The 10,951-nt window shown below is 45.2% G+C and overlaps 1 protein-coding gene across 2 annotated transcripts in view; it reads left to right on the top strand.

Moving 5' to 3' along the window:
* The first annotated feature begins 2,291 nt into the window (after positions 1 to 2,291).
* Positions 2,292 to 10,951, top strand: part of LIN7A (lin-7 homolog A, crumbs cell polarity complex component) — a 47,447-nt gene continuing 38,787 nt past the window's right edge. The window contains exon 1 of one of the 2 annotated variants that reach the window (XM_030480389.1): positions 2,292 to 2,776. The gene's annotated coding sequence lies outside the window, so the exon portion shown is untranslated. The remainder of the gene's footprint in view (positions 2,777 to 10,951) is intronic. The other variant, XM_030480387.1, reaches the window with a different exon arrangement.

The following is a 10,951-nucleotide window of genomic DNA, read 5'->3' as shown; positions in this document are numbered from 1 at the left end:
AGTGGCACCTGATCACTGCCTACATGTTAAAGATCTATCAGTAAGCCAGTCTGCAGTCCATACAATATAAAAATCTGTTAATTCAGGCCTAGTTTCCTTGGTTTCAGTAAATACCATGTGTTATTTAATTAAAAGCTCCAATACAGCCCACGGAATCTACAAGAAGACTGAGAGTCAGACAAGTTGCTTCTGTCTAAAAAGATCCACCTTCCAAGATGGCAAGCAGGCTAGCGCTCATTCTTTTTTACTGCTAACTTTTGCTCTTAGAGTCCACTATTTCTCTTGGGAGGTGGCATAGCAAGAGCTCCCTGCCTCATTCCACCTCCTTTCTCCTTCGCTGAATTCAGCTGGACAACTTCTGCAATTTTCCCAGTTCAGCCTCTGAAAGTATTCCTCAGCTTGGTCTTTAATGTTCTTGAGCATTAACTATGCAGCTATGCTGATTATGAAATGTTTAATTTCAGCAAATGCTGCTTTTCATCTTCCTTGAGTGCCGCTAATACTCCCATTCAAGTCTCTCATCCAAGTGCCAATTAGCCCCTGTGACAGAGCACACAAAATCTGACCAGCCGTAGATAAAAAAGGATAAACCCAGAATAAGCTTATTGCTTTCCACAGGCACCCTGTTCAAGATCAACATTGATTTTTTCTAAAGTTGTATGTTTCTAAAAAACTATGTATTTGGCATTAACACTATGTATTTACTGATAGAAAAGCTACTGTTATAACTGTATTTTGCTTCAAAATGTCTGTTTGCAAGATGGCAGTTTAATAGAGCAAGTCTGAGGGTTATTAAGCCCTATACAGAAAGCAACTTTGTTGGCTAATTAACTTGGCACCTTGCTTTTGATATTATTTAAACATACTTTTATATCTGTAATAGATTTTTTTCAAGTGTCATAACAGTTTGAGTGTTGTCACATTAGGTTGTTATAGCTCCAAATGTGTTCTTCTTCTGTGTTCAGGACTATGAATCCAATACTCGATAATGTGACTACTTAAGAGCTGCTGTTACACTTTATGTCAATCCAGCTACTATGCAACTACATAAAATCTGCGTAATAAAAATCCTTATGTTAAGCTTAATTTTAAGAACTGACTGCTTGCCAGGAACTGATTTCTTGACTGATATTTTAGCCAATTGAAACATCTTCTTGCCAAGATACCCAAATGGGCTACTGTTTATTGTTTATTAGAGAAATTTGTGCTGAATTCATTCTATCAGAAGAAGTGTGGTTCATACATATTATTTTAAATTTCTCTAATTTTAAAATGGCCAAATGAATTTTTAATCTGCTCTGAAAACTTTTAATGGCAAAGTTTCCACAGCTTCCCTCATTATCTATACTAGTGCTTAAATACCCTTGCACTTGAAAGCTTTTACTGATATGCAACTGTACTTGCTGTACTTTCAAGTCTTCTGTGGCCTGTCTGGTAGCTAAGAGTGCTACTCCCCTTTGGAGTAATGCTGCACCCCATCCCAGCGCTCCCTGGGCAAACACAATACCGCAGGTACTACAGAGGGCAACAAATATTTAAAAAGGATGCCATTCTTCACTCAGTCATTCCTTTATACCATTGCCCACCGTAGGGAAGGCAGCAGAAACTCTGTGGGACTCTGCCACACTGTTGCACCTTTCCCAGATGGCAGCTGACCAGGTTCCTTGGACTTCACGTGAACAACTAGGGCCGACAACCAAGAGAGCTGCTGACAAACCTCGCAGAGCTCTGGCCTGGAATTCCACCTTCACAGATTGTCTTCCTCAAAGGTCTCCACGCTCACACAAGCTGCAGCTGATGCGCAAGAGGAGGCCACGACGTGTGGTCACCACACAAGACCAACCTCTTGCTCTGTGAATGTGAGGACTCAACCCCACACTGTGGAGGCACGTTGGGTTTGCCTTACAAGAGAACTCTGTGTTTCTCGAGGGTGGCCAGGCTTTACCCAGCAGTTAGAAAAGAGGTGAACCGGGACTTCTGATGAAGCCGACAGTGCAATCCATCCAAAAGGGCCGTTACGGGACACGTCCCTTTGGCCAAGGTTCTTCAGAGGGGCCAGGTACCTCCTCTCCCGGCTTCTTCCGCAGATTTCCATCCCCTGCGGCCAGCCCTCGAGGCAGTGCCTCACCCTGAAGTACCGTCCCGCCTCGCCGCCGGCCAGCCCCCCATCCCCAGCGCAGCACTGCACTGCACTGCACTGCACTGCACGTCCCGCCCCACCGCCCCCGACCCAGGCGAGGCCGCGCCGCCGGCTCCGGCCCCCGCCCGTCTCCCCTCCCCGCCCCGCTGGCGCTGCGGAGCTCCCCGCCTCACCCTTCTTATCAGCCGCCGTCGGCCGCTGCGCATCCGCGGGGAGTGGGACCGGCGGCTGCCTGCCCCAGACCCCCACGTACGGCCCCGGCTGCCGCGGGCCCCTGCGGGCTCCGGACTCGGCCACTGAGGCAAGCGTGGTGAGGGGGGGGACATCACGCCAGGCCCAGCTCCGGCGGCGCAGCGATGCCGGGCAGCCCGTTGCGGGCCCCGCCGGGCCGCCCTGCGCCCCGCTGCACCGCGGCGCCCCGTCTGTGCCGGCCGCCCTCCCCTGGGCACCTTCTCCGCCCCGTTCGCCTCCTCCCACGGAGCCACCCTCCTCCTCCGCCCCCTCTCCCTGCCAGCCTCCTCCCCGCCCTTCCCCGCACTCCACGCCGGTGCCGGAGCCGCGCGTCACTCGGGCTCCAGCCCCGCCGCAGACATGGGCGACACTGACCGCGGTCCAGCCGCTCACGCTGTGACAGAGGTAAGCGCAGCCGCCGCCGCGCCCCGCGCTGTCGCCGCTCCCCGCCGGGCCGCCCGGCCGCCCTGCAGCCTTGCGCCTAGCCCGAGGGCCGCCGCGGCGGAGCGGGGGCTCTCGCCCCGCAGCCCCAGCGCGGCGGGCGCTGCTACCGCGGCGGCTCTGCCGGTAGCGCCGGCCCCGGCGAAGGGCAGTGCGGAGGCGCCTCCCCGCGGGGCTCAGGTGGGAGTCAGAAGAAGGCTGAAATGGAGGAAATAAAACTTTGTGCGGGCAGGGGGTAGCACTGGCATCCCGCGGGATGTGGCTTCGCTGCCAGCGCTCCGCTCCGCGCCGCTTTGCCGGGCGCCGGGAACCGTCCTCGGTGCCGCTCACTCCCCTGCCGCCGCCCCGCGGGGCTTCCTGTTGGCCGCCCCGCCGTGCCTCGGCGCCGAGGGCCCCGCGGTACCGGCCCCGCCCGTGGCTCGGTGGCGGTTGCTCCGTGGCGGGGAGCCGGCAGTACCGGCAGCGAGTTGGGAGCGCGCACCTCCCGAGGAGACGGGCGTTTGAGGCTGACTGCGGCGTTCTGGGCGGCTGGCGAAGGGGCGAGGGGTGGTGTGGGGAAGGGGTCAGTTGACTGCGACTTCTCCGTCCGCTGGCGTTGGTGATGTTCCCCAACCTTGCAGCGCGTCTGCGTATTCATGTAGATGAAAACTACCCCGGTAGTCCGGGTATGGAGAGCTGTTGGTGCTCTGCTAGCCTTGAGAGTGTGTCAGTAACCTCACCAAGGTAATGCACGAGGGTGCTGAAATCTTGAAGTCATGTTAAAATTCAGCTTTTAGCTCCAGGCTGTAAAAATTGGATCTCTACCCTGCGGTGCGTTTGTGCCCGTGATAAGCCTCTGCAGAAATGTTACTAGGTTTTTGTGGGTTACCGAGGAGAGTAACTTGCTGCTCTGATTTGGCTTGCTCCTGCGGCTCCATCAATTAGAGAGGCCCAACAGCTTCTGATACATTATCCTGAACTGTCGGGGTGTCCTTCCTAACTTGCATCCAGAGGCTCTGAGAGGCTCCTAGCACATATAAATCTTGTAGTCTTGAAAGCATGATTGAGGCGAATGCCTTGTTTTTTAGTTCTTTTCCGGAGGGTTAAGATGGGCTTTTGAAGCAAGATAGAGAGCTTCTTGCTGTAAAACCTGTGCAAAAGAAACCTGATGAACTCTGTTTCAAAATGATAAAGGAGAGGTAGGCACCTTCTCTGGAATCTAATTGAGAGCAAGGCACCTCACAAAGTACTCTAAATACAGTTTTCTGGATGGCTTAAATTCCAACATTAATAGTGGAGGAGAATCTGAAGTTATTTTTACTGAAATAACAAAGTGCTTTAAGTTAAACTGCTCAGAAATCCTCTGTGTAATCTACAGTTTCACCCTAATACTGTTTTCAGTAAGTGGGACAAATCTATTTCCTGGCAAAGGGTTGAACAGATGGCAATCCATTAGCAAACCTGGCTTTTCAAAGGAAAGTATTACTATTTCAGAATTACACATTCCTTTTCATTACTAAAACTGTGCTTTAAAAAATCCACGGTACACAGAAATGCAAATGACTCCCAATTTAAATATAAGCATCTGTTATCAGTGTCCAGGATATGTCTAACCGTTTGGCAGGGTTACATTACAGTCTCCCTGGTTGTCAGCCAGGGCTGATATTAGTGTGAGTGAGATAAAACATTACTGAATGATAGGATGTGATGTGCAAAAGGAAAATACAGACCAAAAAAAAAAAAAAAGATTTAAATACTGCACCTGGGCTGCAGAAGGCCATTTCGTCAAAAGGATGTACTTCATCATCTATAACGTGTTGCTGCTATGTCAACTGGAGAGGGTGGGCTGAAGCAACCCCAGAAGCAGCTATACCAAGCCCAGTGCTTCCAGGTATTTCCTCTGTAGTATTTATTTCACAGAAGGAAAGAGCTACATGGTGAGATTTTCCAGATTTCAGTTGGTTCTATTGAAACAGATGCAGCTATGTTTACTGTCACTATGATTTGCACAGATCTGCTGTGATCTAGGCGCAGCCCTGGAAGGTCTTGTACACTCATACCCACTTTGCCATGTCCCACGGATTGCTCAGCACAGCAAGGAAACAGCGAACGTTTCAGGAGACTTGGCATTAATAACCTTGCATTGCTGGGGGAATTGCTGCTTGATCTCTGTCCAGGAAGCGTTCTGCATTTCCCCTTGCTAAGGGGTCACTGAAATGGGTACATATAGGTACATACATCATATAGGTACACATGTCAGAAATCTGAATTATGTTCTGACACGGTCTCCTCCTGGATGAAACATATACGCTATATTCTAGTAAGGAGATGGGAGCTTTCTTAAAGCCTGACGTAAATGGCATTCAAAACCTGTATGGTAAAATGAATTACCATTTAAAGGTGAAGGGCATGTTTTGTGTGAATGATTGAAAGCCAATTACATTCTGAAAGATTACTTCAGTCCAAAGCACAGGAATTAATTTCCTTAATTCCTGCCATCATGTGCATTTCTACCTGCTGAAATGTGTGCAAGTTCCATTAGGGCTCTTTAATATGTGGAACAAGTTCACAAAATAATGGAAATTTTAATCACTTACAATTTAATCTCAAAGGCTTTTGCCTGATCTTTGCATGGTTGCTCTGCTGGGAGGAGAGGAAGGAATCAACAACTGATTCAAGAAGGAAACATAAACAGATGGAGCTGTATGTGGGTGCCATTTAGGGAGGGTGATCCTGGAGTTTGGGACCTTTGGAAGGGAAAAGAACCTGCCTGCTGGGTGTCTTCCAACAGCCAAGTAAGTCTTCTCCCTAAAAAAGTGCACCCTTCCTACGTTTATTGCAAATGTCTTACATCCTGAATCTGTACCACCCCATCAGTAATCTCCAGTGTCCATCAGAGCTAACTGGGGCAATTATTTATGCTGATTCAAAGCTTAAACCCTGAAGGTGTAGGGAGTTTTACCTTGTTCAGGTTGAGATGGGAAGTTACAGTGCTGTCTTTCATAAAATGATGAGCAAAAAAAGTAAGGTTGAGTTTGATTTTTTGGTTTGGTTTTTTTTTCCTTTATCATTTTATGTTCAGGGTTATAGATTTTTAAGTATGTTCCCAGCTTAATTTACCTCCACTAAAAAAACCTAAGTGGTCACTCCAAACCAAAAGGGAAATGTTTAAAAACAGCTGTACACTTATTTTTCACTTCTTCCACAGGTATGTCTTTGATAAGAACATGGTTGACACTGATTTTGTTCACAAAAACCAGAGAGCTCTGGTTGCAGTTAGTTGGCATTTTCCAACAGTATTTATTTGTATTAGCATACCACTCATCACATCTTGTATCTCGTCCTTCTCTATATGGGCCAGGCAGTGCTGTCTTTGCCTCTCCTCTCAATGTCCTTTGTCTTCCACAGAGGCGTTGCCTCGGCCTACCCCATGACCAACAGTTGCTGCCTTCCCCTTCATTGTCCAAAGCCCCACATCTCCCTTGCATGCTGTCTTCTGTTGCCTTGCTCTTCTCAAAGCTTCAGTGCAGTATCTCTGTGCATTGCCCATAATTCTTACCATTTTCACTGTTCAGCAACCCAGTTTTCTCCTCTAATCTTTTCTTCTGCTGTCCATGACCATCAGCACCTCACCAGCTTGACGCTGTCTCAAATGCTGCATACACATCCAGCGGAAATGTTCTGCTTTTCTCCAAGTGCGGTGTCATCTTGCCCAGCCAGCTTAGCTTCCTCACGGTTCTCCTAGGACCTCCTGTGAGTTCCTGTGTGCTGCAGGTACACATTGTGAGCAGTTAGAAACTAAAGGAAGCTTGTTGTGGGTGGGATCACTTAAAGGGTGTGTTCGGACAGTCTCATGGAAACATTTTCTGCAAGTACCATTACGCTCCCAGAAAGATGTTGGGAGGGAATAGATTGGCACTCATTTTAGCAGTGATATGGAGGCCTGCAAATTGAAGCAGACGTCTTTCTAGCTATGCATAATAGATGTTCCTCTCTATCTGAACTTTCTTATTTTGCTAAACGACTGGCAAATTTTTCATAAAGCTTATCTTACCTTGAATTTTACTTGTGCTTTTCCTTCCAAGATGAAAATCTGCTTTGAAAGAAAACTGCTCAGATTGCTGCAAAACCTCAGTCCCAGTTCCTCTCTGCAAAGGACCAGTAAAGTGGCAGCTTCAAAAGGGCACTTTTCAAAAGTTCTTCTTGTTTTTGAAAATGTTATGCAATTAGCCTGTGCAAAGACCATCTCATTAAGAGCAAGGGAATATCTTTTCATGTGAAGGGGGGCTTTCAACTGTCTTTTGTTAATAATCCATGACCTATTATGTTTTTCCTTATATAGTTACTATTCATGTCACTAACGGTTTCACTTCTTCATGTGACTGAGGATAAAAGAAGACATTTGAATAGGCTGAATATACAGTGGTGATATTTTAATCCCTGTGAAATTTCATCACAAGGTCATAGCTATTGGCTATTGACAACCAAATTTCTCTCACTTTCAAGTATGTCCTTGGAAACTGGAAAGACTTCTTGCTGTTTGGCTGTAACGTAGAACTAAATTCTGTTGGGCTTTTATGAATGCAAGCAAATACTTTTCCAGTGGAGTGGATGTCCCAAAACTTCCTGAAAATCCTTTATAAAGCACCATGTTCAGTGATGATAAGTGAGAATATGAATGGGCTTGGAACTGCCATCAGCTGTTAGAGGTGGTAGACAAACTGTCGGATGTGGTACTGGAATACGCCTGACCATTAATATACATTGGTACTTGCTAGAGTACTCCTTCCTTCCTCTTCATCTCCTCTTGTCATTTTTCTTCTCATTACATCCTCATAGCCTACATAAATGGGGATTTTTTTCCCCCATCTGTGCCCATATGTATGTATATAAGAGAAATCGTATTGAACATAAGTTGCGGTAGACTGTGCATATATTAGTATAATGTACATTATCTTGGGAGAAAATATATAACGTACTCATGAGGAAGAGAAAATCAGATTCATAAAGTGTGAAATACAGTCCTTGACAGAGGAGCAGCAAAAGGCCAGATCTCTCTCACACGGGATGAAGCCCTGTGGAGCAGTGCTAAGTGATGTGCTGCTGCCTGCCTGGCTCCCTGTCTGTCACAGGGATGTCTTCTCTTACGCTTCAGCCTAGCATGCTGAAATTGCGAACTACTTTGGCAAGTGATGTATGCGTTAAGTCTTAACATTTCTCTGTTTGGTATGCCAACTGAGGACATATAAATATCCAAATACATTCTTCCAGTAAATTTAAAAGAAGGCCTATTGTTTGTAGGAACAGAAGAAAGTGATAATTCTAGTCACAGTCTGAAATGTTTGGGGTTATTTTACATCAGTGTTTCAACATTTATTAGATTTTTTTAAATGTGTTCTTATGAAGGGATGGATTAAGGTAGGCAGAATGAGCTGGTGATTTATGGGTGATGACTGGGATGTTTTGTGAGGATCTATGCAGTTGAAGTGTTGGTTAGTTAAGTGTGCAGTTCAGCCGTGCCTCCTGGATTTCTGGAGGTGGAGTAGTGGCAAGTACCTACATGTCATCTTCGGGTTCCATAAGCAGTGTAAAAATACGTGGTTTGAAAACTTAAATGCACAGGTACAGCTTAAATGTCCCTGGCAGTATGGGCCTGACCCAGAAGAGGTGCCACCATGCGGCCCAGCACCCAGAAGAGGTGTCACATTTTGGGAGTGTAGAGGGGGAATTACCTTAAATTTCCAGTCATGTTTCCTTCAGAAACACGGAACTAATAAGGCAGAAGCTGGATGTGTGGTCAGGAAGTGTTCGTGTGGCACCTTTGAAAGAGTAGCCAGCCTTGTGGCTGACCAACAGCTATGCAGGGACCTTGTGTTCCTCCTGCTCCTGGGTGAAAATTTTCCTTAGACATGGTAGCTCTGAAGAAATTGGTTTAGTCTATCTGAATTTATCCTGTGTAGAGCGAAGTGGTAAGCTGGGCTCGCCTGTATGTGTCCTGCTCCTTATGCCTCAAAGGCGACCTGCTCCTGCAGCTGGGTGAAGTGGATGGAGGCTTCGACAAGCTCCTGCACTGGTGTGGGATTCACCACTTGCCAACAAGTTGCAAGAGTGTTAATGATCAGAAGGCACAGGGGATGCTATTTTTTATGTAGTAAATGTATACTCTGTACCTGCAGATGATGTTGAAAAAGAGAATTTGTATTAGAAATAGCATCCCTGTGCTGGAACCTACAAACTTCAGTTTCACACTGATGTCCAAGAGACATTTGTATAACTATGGAAAAAAAGAAGTGACCTCTTAATGTAATTGTAGGTAAACAATTTGCTTAATTCCATCGTATCACTTGAGTTGGACCCTTCTGATGATGTTACCAGACAGAAACTTATTTTGAAAATGTGACAAATTACTGCATAATTTGTCCTTCGAGCTTACTGTTTCAGGACATGTACATGCCCATCTCCCATTAAAATAGATGACTCTCAAGCAAGTGCAAAAAGATATAAATGCAAGCTTTTGGCCAACCTGTGTTATTCAGATACAAAATAATGTTCTTATAGGTAATGCATAAAGCCATTGCTTTTAGTTACTTATTAGAAGGAAAAATAAGAGAAATTGAGGATTTAAGAGGAAACCAAGCAAAGGCACATAGATAGTGTTTTGAGAAGCATGTAACTGTAAATTTGTAAGTCTGTTTTCCATCACACATGGCTAATTTGTTTCAGATTATGCATTTTTGACATTTGTAAAGCAATACTTAATAATGTGCTGCAAACTGTATGTGCATGTGTAAATCCAGGCATTTTCAAAGTTAATCTCAGTCAGCTTAATTTTCTTTTGAGACATTTGCTGGGGAGTTAGCCTCCGGATGAGAAACATTCAACTGTTAATTCTCTATTCAGATGAAAAAATTTGATTCAGAATTGCACATTTACCTACTAGCGATTTTTTCCTAAGTATTTAAGCCACAGGCTTGGATCATAGATATGTTAAGTATGGAAGGAGGTCTATGTATGTATATGGAAACTTGTTTCACCAGGGTCTAAAATGGGATGGTTAAATAACCCCTAAGTTTCTCAAATGTAACTCAGCAGGAAGTGCATACTGCTTCTCATAATGCATTGTTACCCTAGTGCTACTTCATAAGAAGAAGAGAGAAAAAAATCTTGATTAGAAAACTGTGTCTCGAGAAGCGATTAGAAGACTATTGTTCTTTATTATTTGAAAGATGGAACAATGAAATATCCATGAATACATAGAGCAGCAAAGCATTGATTTTAATTGCTTCTGTATAAACACGGGTAATTGTATAAGGAAGAGTATTGCCCAAAATAGGCTCTAATTTTATTTCTTCTGAACCAAAATTAGATTTTTACTGGTTCTTTTCAATAAAAGCATATGTTTAATCACTAATCGTTCATATCTGCTGACTCTTTCAACCATGTTTTCGGAAAAAGTGTGAATCTCCTAGACCTTAAGGTATCAATCCCTTTACAATCAGTTAAGCACTGGGGAAGTGCTTGAAATAGATTAGGTGAACGGCCTTGGCCATCAGCATCAGTCTTAGTCCTCAGAAATTTATGTACCATCATCTCTTCACTTATCAATAGATTTGGCAGCAATGTTTTTGTTAAATGATATTTACTGAATCAGCACAGGGACAAAAGGGTTCCTTGTTATACAGAGAAACTTGTGTAACAGACCAGAGAAACTTGAAGAAAGCATGGTGGCTTTAAAATCTGTGAAGCAGTCTTTGGAAAAAGAGGTGGTTTTATGTCTGATCCCCTCTGTAGCCTGCTAGTCTTGTAACCAAATAGTAATAGCTCTGGAGTTTCTACTAATCTATCCAGCACCTTTTGCATCCTAATGGTACAGACATGTCAAAGTATGCCAAGTGTGCCCCTTGTATCTTAGGGTAGATAGATACCTTGTGAAATCAGGCTGCAACGCGAGATGAGTTCCAGTTCTTCTGCTCCTATTCTCAGCATCATTCAACATGTAGAACACCAAGGAACAGCACCGCAAAGGGGAGTGACGGTGAGCTCTCTTGTTTATCAGAGGGGTTTTCTATTTCATAGAATCATAGAATGGTTTGTGTTAGAAGGGACCTTAAAGATCCCGTTCCAACTCCCCTGCCATGGGCAGGGACACCTTCCACTAGA

This window comes from Strigops habroptila, chromosome 3 (assembly GCF_004027225.2).
Source record: "Strigops habroptila isolate Jane chromosome 3, bStrHab1.2.pri, whole genome shotgun sequence".
In the NCBI taxonomy this organism is placed as follows: domain Eukaryota; kingdom Metazoa; phylum Chordata; class Aves; order Psittaciformes; family Psittacidae; genus Strigops; species Strigops habroptila.
This window is presented reverse-complemented; position numbering and strand designations above follow the sequence as displayed.